The sequence below is a fragment of the Haliotis rufescens genome, unplaced genomic scaffold (assembly GCF_023055435.1).
Source record: "Haliotis rufescens isolate VD_foot unplaced genomic scaffold, xgHalRufe1.0.p SCAF_13, whole genome shotgun sequence".
NCBI lineage: Eukaryota > Metazoa > Mollusca > Gastropoda > Lepetellida > Haliotidae > Haliotis > Haliotis rufescens.
The window spans coordinates 38,697,449-38,711,907 of NW_025963813.1; the positions used below are offsets into that span (position 1 = coordinate 38,697,449).

At 37.7% G+C, this 14,459-nt stretch overlaps 1 long non-coding RNA gene across 1 annotated transcript; it reads left to right on the top strand.

The window, feature by feature from the left end:
- Positions 1 to 322: 322 nt before the first annotated feature.
- LOC125378812 lies at positions 323 to 875 on the top strand. The gene is made up of 2 exons (XR_007220517.1): positions 323 to 378; positions 697 to 875. It is a non-coding gene; the product is annotated as an uncharacterized LOC125378812 (long non-coding RNA).
- Positions 876 to 14,459: the final 13,584 nt, after the last annotated feature.

Genomic DNA, 14,459 nt, shown 5'->3' on the forward strand with positions numbered 1-14,459 from the left:
AACTTTCACGAATTTTTTTAAAATCATTCTCGGGGATAGCAGCATGATGTGTTGTCTGGTCAAGGCCATCGCGCTTGAGTTTTTTTTATCATGGACAGAAAAACATTGTTTGCAGTGTGAAATTCCCGGTCTTTGATAATGTTTATGCTGCGCTCAAATGGCGGTCCCCTGATGTGCCTGTGTATGGCAGCACGCAACCCAACAAAACTCGATTTTGAGTAAAGATCTCCCTCAGCATTTCTGACTTCGGCATAAAAGAACCTCAGTCTCTCATTCAGTTGAGAAGCAGGAAGCTCTTCGAACTTGGGTTCCAAACCTCGGAAACCAAGCCATTCTGGAAGTGAAAAAGATTGCCTTGTTCAGGGTACAAATGTGACAGTAAGTGGGAAGAATTTGTTATTAGTCCTATTACGGCGTTGTGTTTAAATGAAATTTCCGTGTATCCATTTAGCATAACATATCTCAAATCTTACAAAACGAAATATTTAATTTACGTTAAGATTTTGGTCAATCTCGTTATATTATTGGCAATTTTTGCGATGACACATTGGTCACGCTTTACATTGCTATCATGGCAATGGTGTAAGGGAGGTAACTCTCGCTGATGTTGATCGAATCTGCGTAGGAATTATAGGTATGTGTTTATGTATTCTTTTATGTTTGAATGGCTTACGTCGAAATATTTTAACTCCCCAGGAGGTATTACGCCCAGTAGATTTGGAGAGGTTCCCATCCACGATGTCCTGTACTGCATTTGCATCAAGGGACGCGAAGCGGTCACTGGACGCTAGAACTTTTGGCTCTACGGAAACGCTGGCTGTATTTCCTAGTTCAGGGGCCATCTCAGAACGGTTTTCAGCTTCAACAGCTGTTGTGAGTAATAATAATAACAAAAGTAGGTGGGTGTAGGGAAGTCATAACTATTATAGAGTTGCAATAAATGTTTTTACTCTGTTAAAAAATGATTTTCTTTTCTTTTCCCTTAGGCCAAGCCCAAGAAAATTACATCATTTATGATTATGATTGGGTAATTAATGAAAATAGGTAAATTTCATTTACCTTCAAATTCTTGAATTATCTCAGAAAATGTCTCGTTGTCCCAATCACTCAATATTTCATCGAAATCTCCGATGTGGTAAATCTCCATCTGTTCCTCCATGTTGATGATTTCAAAAATAGTTCCATTAATTAATGTATACATACACGGTGATGAGACCCCAAAACTTCAGCGATGTTATGCTCATTCGACAACACTTTTTAACCAATCACATCAGAGAACATACCTACTTTTATGTTACAATATATAATGCAAAACGAGAGGAATAATTCGTAAATTGTTTGTGACTATAACGCACACCTGGCGAATCGTTAGATATCACTGTTCTGTGTATCAAACGACATAAAACACAATTCCAAGACCAAGACATGTCTTTCAGAAATGTGTGCATATATTTTAACGAAAAATATTATCCATTCTGTTAAAGTAATATAGTCAGGATTAGTTATAACATAAAATGAAACGGCTGTTCATGGACATTGGTTTTATGAACTTATAATATTGACTATTACACATCCCAAGAAATACTAAAATGCTGCAGTTACATTTATACTTCATCTTGTAACACTTGTCCAAAGGAAAGAAATATCCTATTCGACACTATAAACTTATCAATTCTTATGTACGCAATGTTCAAACAAACAGGAGATTATCAAAGGTTCGTTCATACATGTTGTGGTCTATATCTACGTATGATAGCATTTTGAACATTGACAAATATCCAAAGTGAAATTAATTGTGTGAAAAAATGTATAAAAGATATGCAAAATCTACATCATAACTGAAACTGTAAACAGCATGATACAATGATCGTGTGCACTCTCATTCAAGGACCTTCACCTCAAAGAAATGACCAAATATGTACAACAATGTTGACGTAAGACATCACTACCTGTGACCGACTTTTACAAAATGGCGTGTTCACTGTCAACAGTACGCGGGATTTTACGAGGGGACTTTCGTTGATTCAGGGATCGTATATACATATATCTGACATGTAAGTAATCAGAAACATTCTGACAATCTATGTCCTGTTATTTGTTGTTATATTTTTCATTGAAACCAACGGAAATAGTCCGAAATTCCGATAAATACCGTTGTCGTTGTGGATGATTTTGCGTCGGTCATGGCGTCACACAGGACCGTAACTTTGACAATTTCTGTTTCTCATCCCATGCATATTCTGAAAATGTTGAGCCAATATCTTGAACGAATAGACGAATGGATAGCTCGAAATAGGAGAAAATGCTACACTGTGTAAAATCTAAATTTTGCTTTGTTTACATTTCAAACAAGTGCAGTTTGTCGACCACAGCGTTCGCTTTCACACCTAACTTATTTTGCTTGACTTCATCTGGGCACTTTGTATTGGTGACAAAGACCATTAGTCATTTCATTCTTAATGTATGAGTAATTCAAGGATGTATGTATGGCAGCTGAGTTTGAAATATACGTGATGTTACAGGCGTCTCATAACCGGTGTACGTGAAACGTGATTTTGTAAACACTATCCAATATGGCGGAAAGTTCACTTCGGCGTTCGTGTTTGCGTATTTTCCAAAACATTCTAAACGATTCTAGGGTTACGGGCGACGTTTTGGAATGATCATTGGTGATTTCATAAAAGACAGATACCCGTGATCACTAATATGCTATTTTTGAAATTCATTTCTCCGAGTAAATATCCGAAATTTAGATTTAAAAAAACATGCTGTAAATAACGCCGTGAGTGGTGATTTAGTCATCTGTAAAAAATGGCGACATTTACGATGTACCTAATGTTCAGAGGTCATTTTCAGTACTTTTTCTTGACCAAAAATGCCAGTGGATGATGATATCACAGAACAGGGAATTTCCCACATCATTAAAAACTGTGAAATGTGTCTGTGTGCATGATGTATTTTGAATTTTATTCGACTTCAAAATGACGGTTGAAGAGGAGGGACATATATATGGTGGTGTCATGCTACCCATACTATAGAAGCAGTATATTAACAAGCTTGAGGCAAGAGTGGCACTTTATTATTTTTGTCAAGTGGATAGACTAAATAGTGATTGCTCATATGCGTAATAAGGTACATGTACACGGTACATAATTTGTCATTATTGTTATAAATCAATGCCAACGAAAGTCATTTCAATTTGTCATCGCATACACGTTTTGTGTTTTTTGTCTGGAACCGTATTGCTACGAGGGGTGTTCATTAAAGATTTCCCCTGACCCACTTTCGATGGAAAGGACTAGTGGACTGAAACTGTTAGTTTCTACCACTGAAAAGCCCTCATTTTGCGTCTCAAACCAGGACTTGACTTCAGAAATCAGTGTTTCGTCATCAGTGACACATTTTTCCTTCAAAAATGACTTCATGGTTGGAAAGAGGTGGAAGTCAGATGGTGCAAGGTCAGGAGAGTAAGGAGGATGTGGAAGGATTTCATAGCCATAGGACCGCGCTTCTGTCAGGGCAACATGAGATTTGTGTACTGGAGCATTGTCTTGCAGGAGACGGACACCCTTGGTCAGCATGCCACGCCTCTAAGCTTGATAGCGTCCCGCATTTTCCGCAGCAGTGAAGCATAATAAGCTCCTGTAATTGAGCATGACCTTGCCTGCAGAAGTTTAGACACGTGCCTTCTTTGGGGGTGGTGACTCCACATGCTTCTATTGCATCGACGGAACTTTAGTCTCAGGATCATAGTGATGGACCAATGTTTCATCCTGTGATAAGTCTGTCAAAAAGTTTGCCTGGTTTTTTTGGCACATGTCCAAAAGATCCTTTGAGCAATTGACTCGTTCCTGCTTTTGGAAAGGTGTGAGTAACCTGGGAATCCATCGTGCAGACACCTTATGCATGTTCAAATTGTCATGGATGATTTTTTTCACAGACCCTTCACTGATCTTGACATCTTTTGCTAACTGGCGAACAGTTATACGTCGGTCTGCTAAAATGGCGGTCTCCACAGATGTCCGACCACACTTGAACTGGCGATGCCAGTGTTTAACAACGTCATATGATGGGCATCTTCCCCATAAGTTGCTTTCATTTCATCGAAAGTTTCTTTTGGTGTGCCACCTTTCAAATATTAACAACCTTATCACTGCTGGGTATTTACTGGCTCCATTGTCACACCCTACTCGATCATAACACCTGTAAAAGTGGTAAGATTAATAGTTCGGTGCTGCAAATTCAGACATAACCTATAGATACATGTATCATTACACATGTGAAATTTCAACCAAATATGATAACCCTAAGTGGTTTAGAGGAAATCTTGAATGAACACCCCTCGTATGTAGAACTACACTATTTGTAATACTGTTCCATGATCTGTTTATGTCACGTTATCGCGAATGTACGGATATATCGAAGTTACAACACGGTCACACTAAGTTCGAGCAATTTTTCCTTTGAAGAAATATTTCCACAGTACATTTCACAATTTCGTAAACAGTGCCAAATGGACGGCTAAGCAACCGTCAATGACATATTTGGAAGCTTGTCACGTGATAAAACTGATGCGGCTGGCTGTAGTTACTGTTAGCACTGGTATATGTGATTATATCTTTAATATTTAGATGGTAATATCATGCAATAGCAGCGTTTAAATACGCGTTAGTCCTACACATTTACATGTATATGTACTCAGTGTAAATTGTGCTTCAGTAAGGGAGGTAACTCGTACATGTATCCCACCTCTGTTCTGTCAACGCACCCGGCGCCACAGGCTGTTTTGAGCACGGCCTCTCTCTCTCTCTCTCTCTCTCTCTCTCTCTCTCTCTCTCTCTCTCACACACACACACTGCGAGTATCCATCCTGGCCAGCATTCACCAGGTGTCACTTCCTGCCGCTTCACTATACGCAAAGATATTTAAACACGAAACGTAATTAATGCATCAATGGCCGTTCAGTATGTCTTGACTAAACTAAACAAATAGCAATATTGAGTTGTCTGGTCCAGCCTCGATTATTTACAGACGGCCGTCATACAGCTGGAATACTGCTGAGTGCTGCGTTAAACAACAAACAATCAAACAAACAACTATTGAATAGTAGCCTTGTTGTGAACAAAGTCGCTTGTAACAGATCCTGATCGAGGCAACTAATTAGTTATGTGTGTCAATTAACAAGGGGCCCTAGCTTCAAGCACACACATAAATACATGATTTAATGTGTGAATGGTGTCTGAAGACGTACAAGTCGAAATACGGCCTATCACTACATGTGGAAAAATTCACTGTTATCAGTAATATCAATAAAAATTGGCTCCCATCATCCCTAGAAGAATACACATCCCCAATACAGCGTAATTTATGGCTCATCGGCAATCTGAAAGACAGGAACAAGGTATACTACTTTGTCAAGCTACAATCATGACACAACTTTTATAGAAAAGCCATAACCTAGACAGTGTTAAACCAACTACACGCACCGTGAACTCGTACAGTTATTGTTTTGTTAAATATCTCGGAATATATACATTACAAACAGGTGACACATTGATACAAAGCTACATTTGACACAAAAGTGCACTTGTATAAAATAATTATGTGGTTTTCGCACTGAAAAGCAACTTGGTTTTCTCGTGCAAAATGAGATCAAAAGTAAACATAAACATATTGAACATATTATTGAGTGTTGTATTATGCATACTATAACGATTATGTCCCAGAAGGAGTTCAAAATATTCATTAAATGTGCTAAACACTTGCCGAAATGAAGCTCCATGTGCTTGGGTGAAATCACATTTGTTACTGTCGGGCGAGAAAAACGTAGTTGCTACCTACCAACTTCCAGTTTGGCATGGACAGCGCTTACCCCCTGTGAATGTAAATCTCAGAAAATGTATCTCAGATTACTTTGTGTAAGCCTCACCCTACATGTGGAGACAGTAAACATTGAAGAAAGCACACTACTTAAGGCAGCTATAACATGAGGTGAAATCATAAACTGTGCTCAGAATTTGAAAAATAACAAAGCTGCTGGTCTTGATAATATAATTAATGAATATACATTTGTATTTCAATCACCATTAATGTCTTTATAGCTATTTATATCAAACTTTTTAACATGGTTCTTAATACTGGTACATTCCCAGAAAAAATTATCAGTAGGTGTTATCAAACAAATTTTTAAGGGTAAAGGTTACAAACAAAAGCCCGAACATTATAGAACTATCACCCTGCTTAGTTGTTTTGGTAAAGTTTTTACATCAGTTTTAAATAACGGTTTGCAAACATTCATTGAAGCTCAGGCAGGTTTCAGAAAGGGTTACGCTATCGTTGATCACACCTTTCTCCATATAACCTCATGGAATTATTAAAAGCTAGGAATAAGAAATTATTTTGTGCGTTTGTGATTTTTAAAAAAAAGCATTTGATACAGTTTGGTGATCAGGACTTGGCAATAAGTATTATAAAATAACATATGTAGAAACTGTTTTAACGTTATCAATAATGTGAACCATATTATGAAATCATGACAAGGAGAAAACCTGTCGCCTGTCTTGTTTGCAATATTTTTTAATGGCTTCGAAGCAGCACTTGTACAGGATTCATGTAAATGTGTCAAATTGAAACCAAATATTGCGAAAATTATGTAAAATCATGACATTTTCTAAACCTCTCAAGTAACTCTCCCCCTTATTAAATTGCACATATATTGCTACCCTAGAGAATCCTTATACATATGCATGCATGCTCGGCAAAAATGTTTTAACAAAATAATTTTGTACCTCTGATGCTGCTGCGTGTAAATAAAAGTGCAGTTCAGTTCAGAAGCAGGCTGTCTTAACCAAGGGCTGTAAGTGCTGCACAACATGCGAGGTGGTCTCTTTGCTGTCATATACTACTCAAAAGAAGTTAAGGATCACCTGATTCTTTCATATTACTATAGTTAATCTCTCATGTCATGACAGATTAACTTTACCATTATGAAAGAATCGGGTGATCCTTAACTTCTTTTGAGTAGTATATATAACCTGTATATAGAATATTCGTTTATGTTTGCAACATACTAATTCAGAGCAAACACTATTTAGTATTACCAGACAACACTATAATGGATAGTTGAAAGTATAAAGATAGGTTGGCTGATCAGCGCTTAATGCTTACAGTTGACATGAACTAATCTAGCACCCCTTTCTTTATAAGTATAGTAGTCAACATCAGACAGTTATCTGGTGAGTATATTTTACTAGTGAAGATGATTGTTTCCAGATCCTTGCCTATTACGACAGACATTATGCAGATGTGAGATTCATTCCCCAAACTTTATTAAATACACAATATGTGTCACCTTGACACAACAAACTGCTATGTACAAACTTGAGATAAACAGCGGGTCAGGGGATATTCGATTTCATGTGTGCAATGAATTTAACTGTGAAAGAATATATTTTAATGGGTTTTTAGTCAATGACACACACAATATGCGAGAAGTATGTGCATTCAGAAAATATAGAATCTTTCATTCAATGGTGAGAGGTAACAAATAATCAGGAATCATTAACCATCTGGGCACGTTTAAGCATAAAAAGCCGCATAAAGGAACAGTTATTTGGCCATTACGTCTTCGGGAGAAGTGGCTATTCCCGAGGAAAGCATGACGTATTCGTCACAGTGATCTATTGGGAGTGTTGGAGTGAGTTTAATACCACCTGTCAACTGAACTCAAGAGCAGTTTTAAAGTTCACAATATGACTCCGTATGAATTGCTTTGCATATCATAGCAGTGAACAAGCGCGCATTACTGGAAAGGGAAGTTTGCAACGAAGTTAATCACACAGATAAACATGAATAATTTGAGGAAACAGTTTATAGTGTAATGCCCTTGTAATTATGAGGGTTGTCTAAGGCGCCTGGGTTGTGCATCGGAATTATGATGGCAACTGGGAACTTATCCATGTTCGAAGCACAATATATGGTAACTACAAATCTGCAGACTGTTCAGGTGATATGTTTTCAGTTCAAAAGTGAGTTTTTTACAATTGGGATGCTGAATGCTAACAAGAAATTCGCATTTAGTGTGAAGGTGTGATTACATTAATGTTTTATGCTCTTATATACTGACGTTCATGATGGGTATGTTCGTGCGCGCCCGCGTGTGTGTGTAGTGTGGGTATGTGTCTGTGTCTGTGTCTGGGTATGTGTGTGTGTGATGGAAAATGTGATGTGTCGGTACACAATTAAAACCTAATGCTTCTAAGTCCTTATATAGGTTACATTTTGTCCGATCAAATAGACATGTAGGCAGTAGTCACGCCACTAGATGGATTCATCGGATTTAGTTGACTTTCAAACCTCAAATGAAAATATTATGAAAGGGATATTATGTAAAGTTAAGGTGAAAAGTTAAGGACATTCACACACGGGTAATAGAACATGCATATTAAGATGTTTGATTGATGATACAATCTTTTACTTTACTTCTAAATAAACAAAATATATTGATGGATTTCATTCTACAAACGAGGTTCGATCATTTGGATAATAACTTTGCTTTCTGGAATAACCATTAAAGAATTATGCAATGTGAAAATATTTACCTAACTTTCCAGGAATCACTGATTCATGCTTTCCTCGGGGATAGCCAAGTAAACTGATCAGTCAGTTGCCATTCATCTCCTTCAATATTCATCACCTCGGCTACTGTTGTTTTCGTAGGTCAACCCCGTCAAGTAGTTTAATGCATTACAGTGTTTAAATGTTTGCTGATACAATCCAAGCAACTCATAATTGGAGCGAAAAATAATAAGGCATAAACACCCATTCTATTCGTAGAAAATGAGAGGTGTTTGAAAAATCGAATGGATTCAAACTACTGCATTAATATATTTGTATAATTGTAACAAATATTGTCTAATAGAAATGTCGATATTTGTTGCCAGACCATAAGGACAAAATAAATACAATTCATGTTGTAAGAGATCAATATCTAATTCGCTCCTTGGACTCCTATTACCATGAACTTTACCCTGATGTATTTGTACATTTACATCTGATCAATTTGTTATTTACAAGATGAACCAATCATAATGCAGAATCTTCATATGGCGTGTTTATATGAGGAACATGTTGAAGGTCTAACCATCATATTTTAACAGCTTTGCTCACAATAGTCAAAGCTGCCGTTTGTATGTGACCAAAGTATACGATTCCACACGAACACGTGGAATAAGTTACGTGGGACTTCCACACAAACAATACACATCATTGGAGAGCAATATAAATATTGTTTTGTAATGTATACGCACACTTATTGTGACACTTTAAATCAACATTAGGAACACAACACGCCAACCTGTCAACAATTAAACCAGTCCCCACGCAAACCAGTCAACAATTAAACCGGTAAAAAATTAAAACAGTCAACACTTAAACCCGTCCATACGTAAACCAGTCAATAATTAAACCAATCAACACTTAAACCAGTCCAAACGTAAACCAGTATACAATTAAACCAGTAAGCACTTAAACCAGTAAACACTTAATCCCGTCCACACGTAAACCAGTCAACAATAAAACCAGTCAACCCTAAAGCAGAAAACACCTAAAGCAGTCAACAATTAAACAACACTTTAACCGGTCTATACTTAAACCAGGGAACATTTAGACTAATCTACAATAAAAACAGTTAACGAGTAAACCCTTCAACACCTAAACCCGTCCACACGTGAACCACACCCACCCCACTGCAAACCAGTCAACCATTAAACATGTCAACATTTTTAACCGGTGTATACTTAAGCCAGGGAACATTTAGACCAATCTACAATAAAAACAGTTAACAAGAAAACCCTTCAACACTTGAACCCGTCGACACGTAAACCAGTCAACACGTAAACCAGTCAACACATAAACCAGTCAACACTTAAACAAATATATTTTAACAACTATGGCAACAGGTAAATAAAAGCGACAAACCCCTTTCCATAATCATAAGAAATCTCTGCCAAACACAGAGTCGAAAGTACTATTCCAACGATATCATAAGTAAGGAGCATGTGTTTATGATTTGTTTGTTTGTTTGTTTGTTGTTTAACGCCGCACTCAGCAATATTCGAGTTATATGACGGCGGTCTGTAAAATAATCGAGTCTGGACCAGACAATCCAGTGATTGACATCATGAGCATCGATCCACGCAATTGGGATCGATGACATGTACCAACCAAGTCATTGAGCCTGACCAACCGATCCCATTAGTCTTTGCATGTGTTTATGAATCATTATCAGTAGTATAGGTAATGGGGGTTCTGGACCACTTCCACTGGAGCCGGATTCATATACCTATACTGCTACTACAGGTGGCATTTTTTATGCCAAAATGATTATGCGATTCAACGATAGTCATGAGATTAAGCTAAATTGGGTCTAGCTCACCAATACCTGGGGCCAATCATTGCTTTAGATGAGCCTAAATGGAAATAAAAATATTCTTCATTATTTTTATCAATAAAGGGATATTCAACATTTTATTAAGTTCTTCGTTCATTTTACTAGGAGACCAGACTATTTAACTACACTCTTCTTGTAAATTGATAAGAAACAATTGATAAACGTATTTGGTTGGTTTGACATCACTGATATAATAAAAACCTTGTGGTAATTCTCTCCATTTAATAGCTTTTTGATCTCCATTATTATATATATGTATGTAAGCATTTGTCTAAATGTGATCAAACGATAGTAAGCAATCTATTTTTAATCTCCAACCAGTTCTTTGGTTTTGGCACGGAATAATTGACGCGCTTGTTGCCTCCCCTGTTCTATGAACTTTTTTTTCTCGTTTTCGCTAATACCACTGGTCTTTTGAGATTTTGATCGACTCTCCTGCTTCATTGCATTGTATTTGGTGAGTTCTGACAACACTAAACGAAACTCATCTTCGGATATCTTACAATCGACCATTGCTGTTGAAATATGATCCTCAATGCTGTTCAACTTTTCTTCGGCGAGTATCCGAATACTATCGTGTTTTAATGCTTTCTTTTTGCAACCTAAGAGAAATGAATTTTATCCCTATTCCTGCCAGTCCCGAGACTCCGGCGCCTATTTCCATGCCGAGCACGATATATAGGCGCGATGACTATAGTTAATAGTAAACCGACACCCGCTACACCGAGTCCCATGCCAGCTGCTACAAGCGCGGTGTCAACTCCGTCCAGAGCATTCACGGCTCTGCGATACTTTTTATACAATCCAAGTCTCAACTCCCTATCCTTCTCTATTCGATGTTTTATGTCGCTTATTTGATGTAATCGAAATCCATCAACAGTTTCCATCTTTTCAATTGCTTCATCGAGCGCCGGATATAAACTCATAGTGTATATTACGGTCATATAATAGTCTTTTATTCGTCTTGCTTAAATGTTTTGAGAGTATACATCAACCTTATCAAATGTATATTATACGGCAAGAATATCTTAGTAAGAGAAATACTACCACTTTTGATAATTTGGACCTAATCGAGGGTTGCAACGGGCGATGCTCTGATATGAATAATACTACAACGTCGACGCTCGTGTTTCTTGAGCCATTTAATCGATAGACCTGGTAATATTTCAAAGGCATCTTCCGGTACATCTCCGAACAAGACTTCAATAAAAAGAGTAGAAATATTAGGTATTGCACTCAAGTTCTGTTTAATATCTTCGAATTCAGTAACCAAATTTAAAGTAACATTTTTTAAGGCCGGACGACTATATAACATATGATCTGGGTTTTCTGGCAGGGGGGTAACTGACACACTTTTTCGTTTTGATAGGATATAAGCCGCGAGTACGATGCCACTATTTATTATCTTAGTTAAATTATGGCTCTTACCCATCATCGCATAAGGTGGGGTAATGACGATATTCAGTAGCCACTTGATGTTTGCGTCGATCATAGTCCATTTATTCTCGCCGTTGAGAATAATATTGTACGAAGTGTTTTTAATGAGCCTACTAACGTCGACATCGCTTAAATCTTCTAGATGACCCGTGAACTTCTTTCCACTTGTATACATTATCGTGTAAGTGTAAAGCCTATAACTTACCATAGCTACCGGGTTTATCGAATCCTTCCGTGTCTCCGAGATCGGAAAGCGCAATTGTATTACATTGTCTGAGCGTTCTAGGGCCTGATGCATCAACCATTATTTTTAATATGGAGTGTTACACTTAAGTATCCTATATGTACTGGTTGGTGTTTTACATCTAATACAGAAATTTTGAGGTCTGAAATAATACCACGCTTCAATTTTTTATATTGTAATGACGAGAAGGATTCCGTTCTGCCGCTATTATATTTTTCATTTTTCACTGGAACAAATCGTGCTTTGTTAACAGTTTAGTTACCGATCCCATAAACTCGCGACCGGGATCTACTTGAAATAGCTTAGGCCATTTTAGTGGTCCGCGTTTATATATGCGACTCAGTGCATTAGCTACTTCTGTTGAATCTTTCGAGGTTAATGGCTCAGCCTCTTTGTATCGACTAGCCACATCCACTACTGTTAAAGCGTATTTATATGTTTTGCGTTTAACCTTATCGTGGGGGAAGAAACAAGAGGTCAGCCTGATGAACTTCATTCGTTGTAAAAATATCAAACTTCTTCCTCGGTATATAACGCAGTGCTGGTAAGTATATTTGCCACATCGCTTGTTTCTTTAACCAATCCTTGGCCACATCTTTAGATACCTTAGCCGCGGTGGCTAATTTTTTTATTGCTCCTACACCTTTCCAATATCCTCGTGGGCTATAGTAAATTTTATTCATTATTATTTAATATTGATGTTTCTTTTAATACGACTTATGACTATCATTGAATCGCATCATCATTTACGCATAAAAAATGCCACCTGTAGAAGCAGTATAGGTATATGAATCCGGCTCCAGTGGAAGTGGTCCAGAACCCCCGTTACCTATACTACTTTATCAAATAGTGACGATAAAAGGAGTTCGCGATAGGTGAGTGTATCCTGACCCGTCGGTGGCACCATCACAAACACATGCAAAGGCAAGTCAATTGTACACCTAAAACAACCATGGGGACAAGAAATCTTTTTCTGAAATGAACATTCTAAGGATTAATTATAACAATCATATTCATTTGCAGTGGCGGGGGTTGATTCAAAACAAGATATATTCAAGGAAGCAGTTTCAGACTCACAGCGTTGCCTCGAACATTATTTCCTTTGGCAACTGGAAGAACATGATCACTTGTTGAAATGCGGGGCATAGATATGTACGATCATACCCTAACAATACTCATTGTTTAGCTTTTAATTTGACAACTCACTGTTTAGTTTTCTTGTTCTGGTAATGCTATTCCTTTCAAATATTAGATTTCGGGAATAACGCCCACGTTCAACTGATAACGAAACATATTTTGAACATTGAGTTCGAGAGCATATGAAATTAGTGACAGGAATGGAGATCGGAGATTAACTATTTCCTTGATATAATTTGCTAAGCTGTTAAGGGGGGTAAAATCAGAAGACATATGTGATTTGTGTAAGCATGTACATATGGGAAATCGTTTGAACGATAAACAGTATATGTTGGGCAAATGAGAGAAGGTCCACAGTCTTGGGGATTCAGTAGTCAGGGCTCTGTGACCAGATCATCGAATGTCTTCATGCTGCGATGTGTATATAACGCTTTTCATAAACTTGCATACACACTTTTCACGTACACAAAGAACTACACGTCTCCCTGAATGTTCTCAGTGTTCGGGTATTTTGCAGAGAGTCATTACCGTTAGGTGCATTGTAGGCGTACAATAAAAGTGAGGGGTTAGTCATACAGGAAGAACCTTTTCAAGTGCAACGGAAAAGACATTACTGTTCACTATGAGTTGTATTTCAATCATTAACACTCTACCTTTTGAAATGCAGAATCTATTCCGAGCTGATTTGTATTACAGTCAAGAAGTGTCCCACGCCCGGTGACATTTGTGTTGACACAGAGATCCCTGGGAAGTTGTTGTGAATGTTCACTCATTGAAATGTAGCCTATTTAGAACTTTGCACATGTTAAAATCGTTCAAAAGATTCATACTAGCGGATACAAGTGACACTTTGGCTGTTTGAATAAAGTGTGTCGACTATTAGTTTCGACCACTCCCTGTTTACAAGTTAACGTTGTGCTGTGACAACCCAAAATCAACAGCCTTAGTCATATACGTTACGTGCCAACAAACCATGCTGTACGTCTGTGTTTATGCGTGCTGATACTCGTGGGAGTTGGAAAAGTCCGCTCACTATTTCCTTCAGACAGACATTTAAATACGACCTCGAACCTTTTGAATATAATGAATACTGGTTGCCTTTGTCGTCTTGTGCATGACGTGGATATTCTTTAAAACTAACATACTCACTCACCCAGTTGACCCACTCACTAACACTGGCGTTAATGTGAA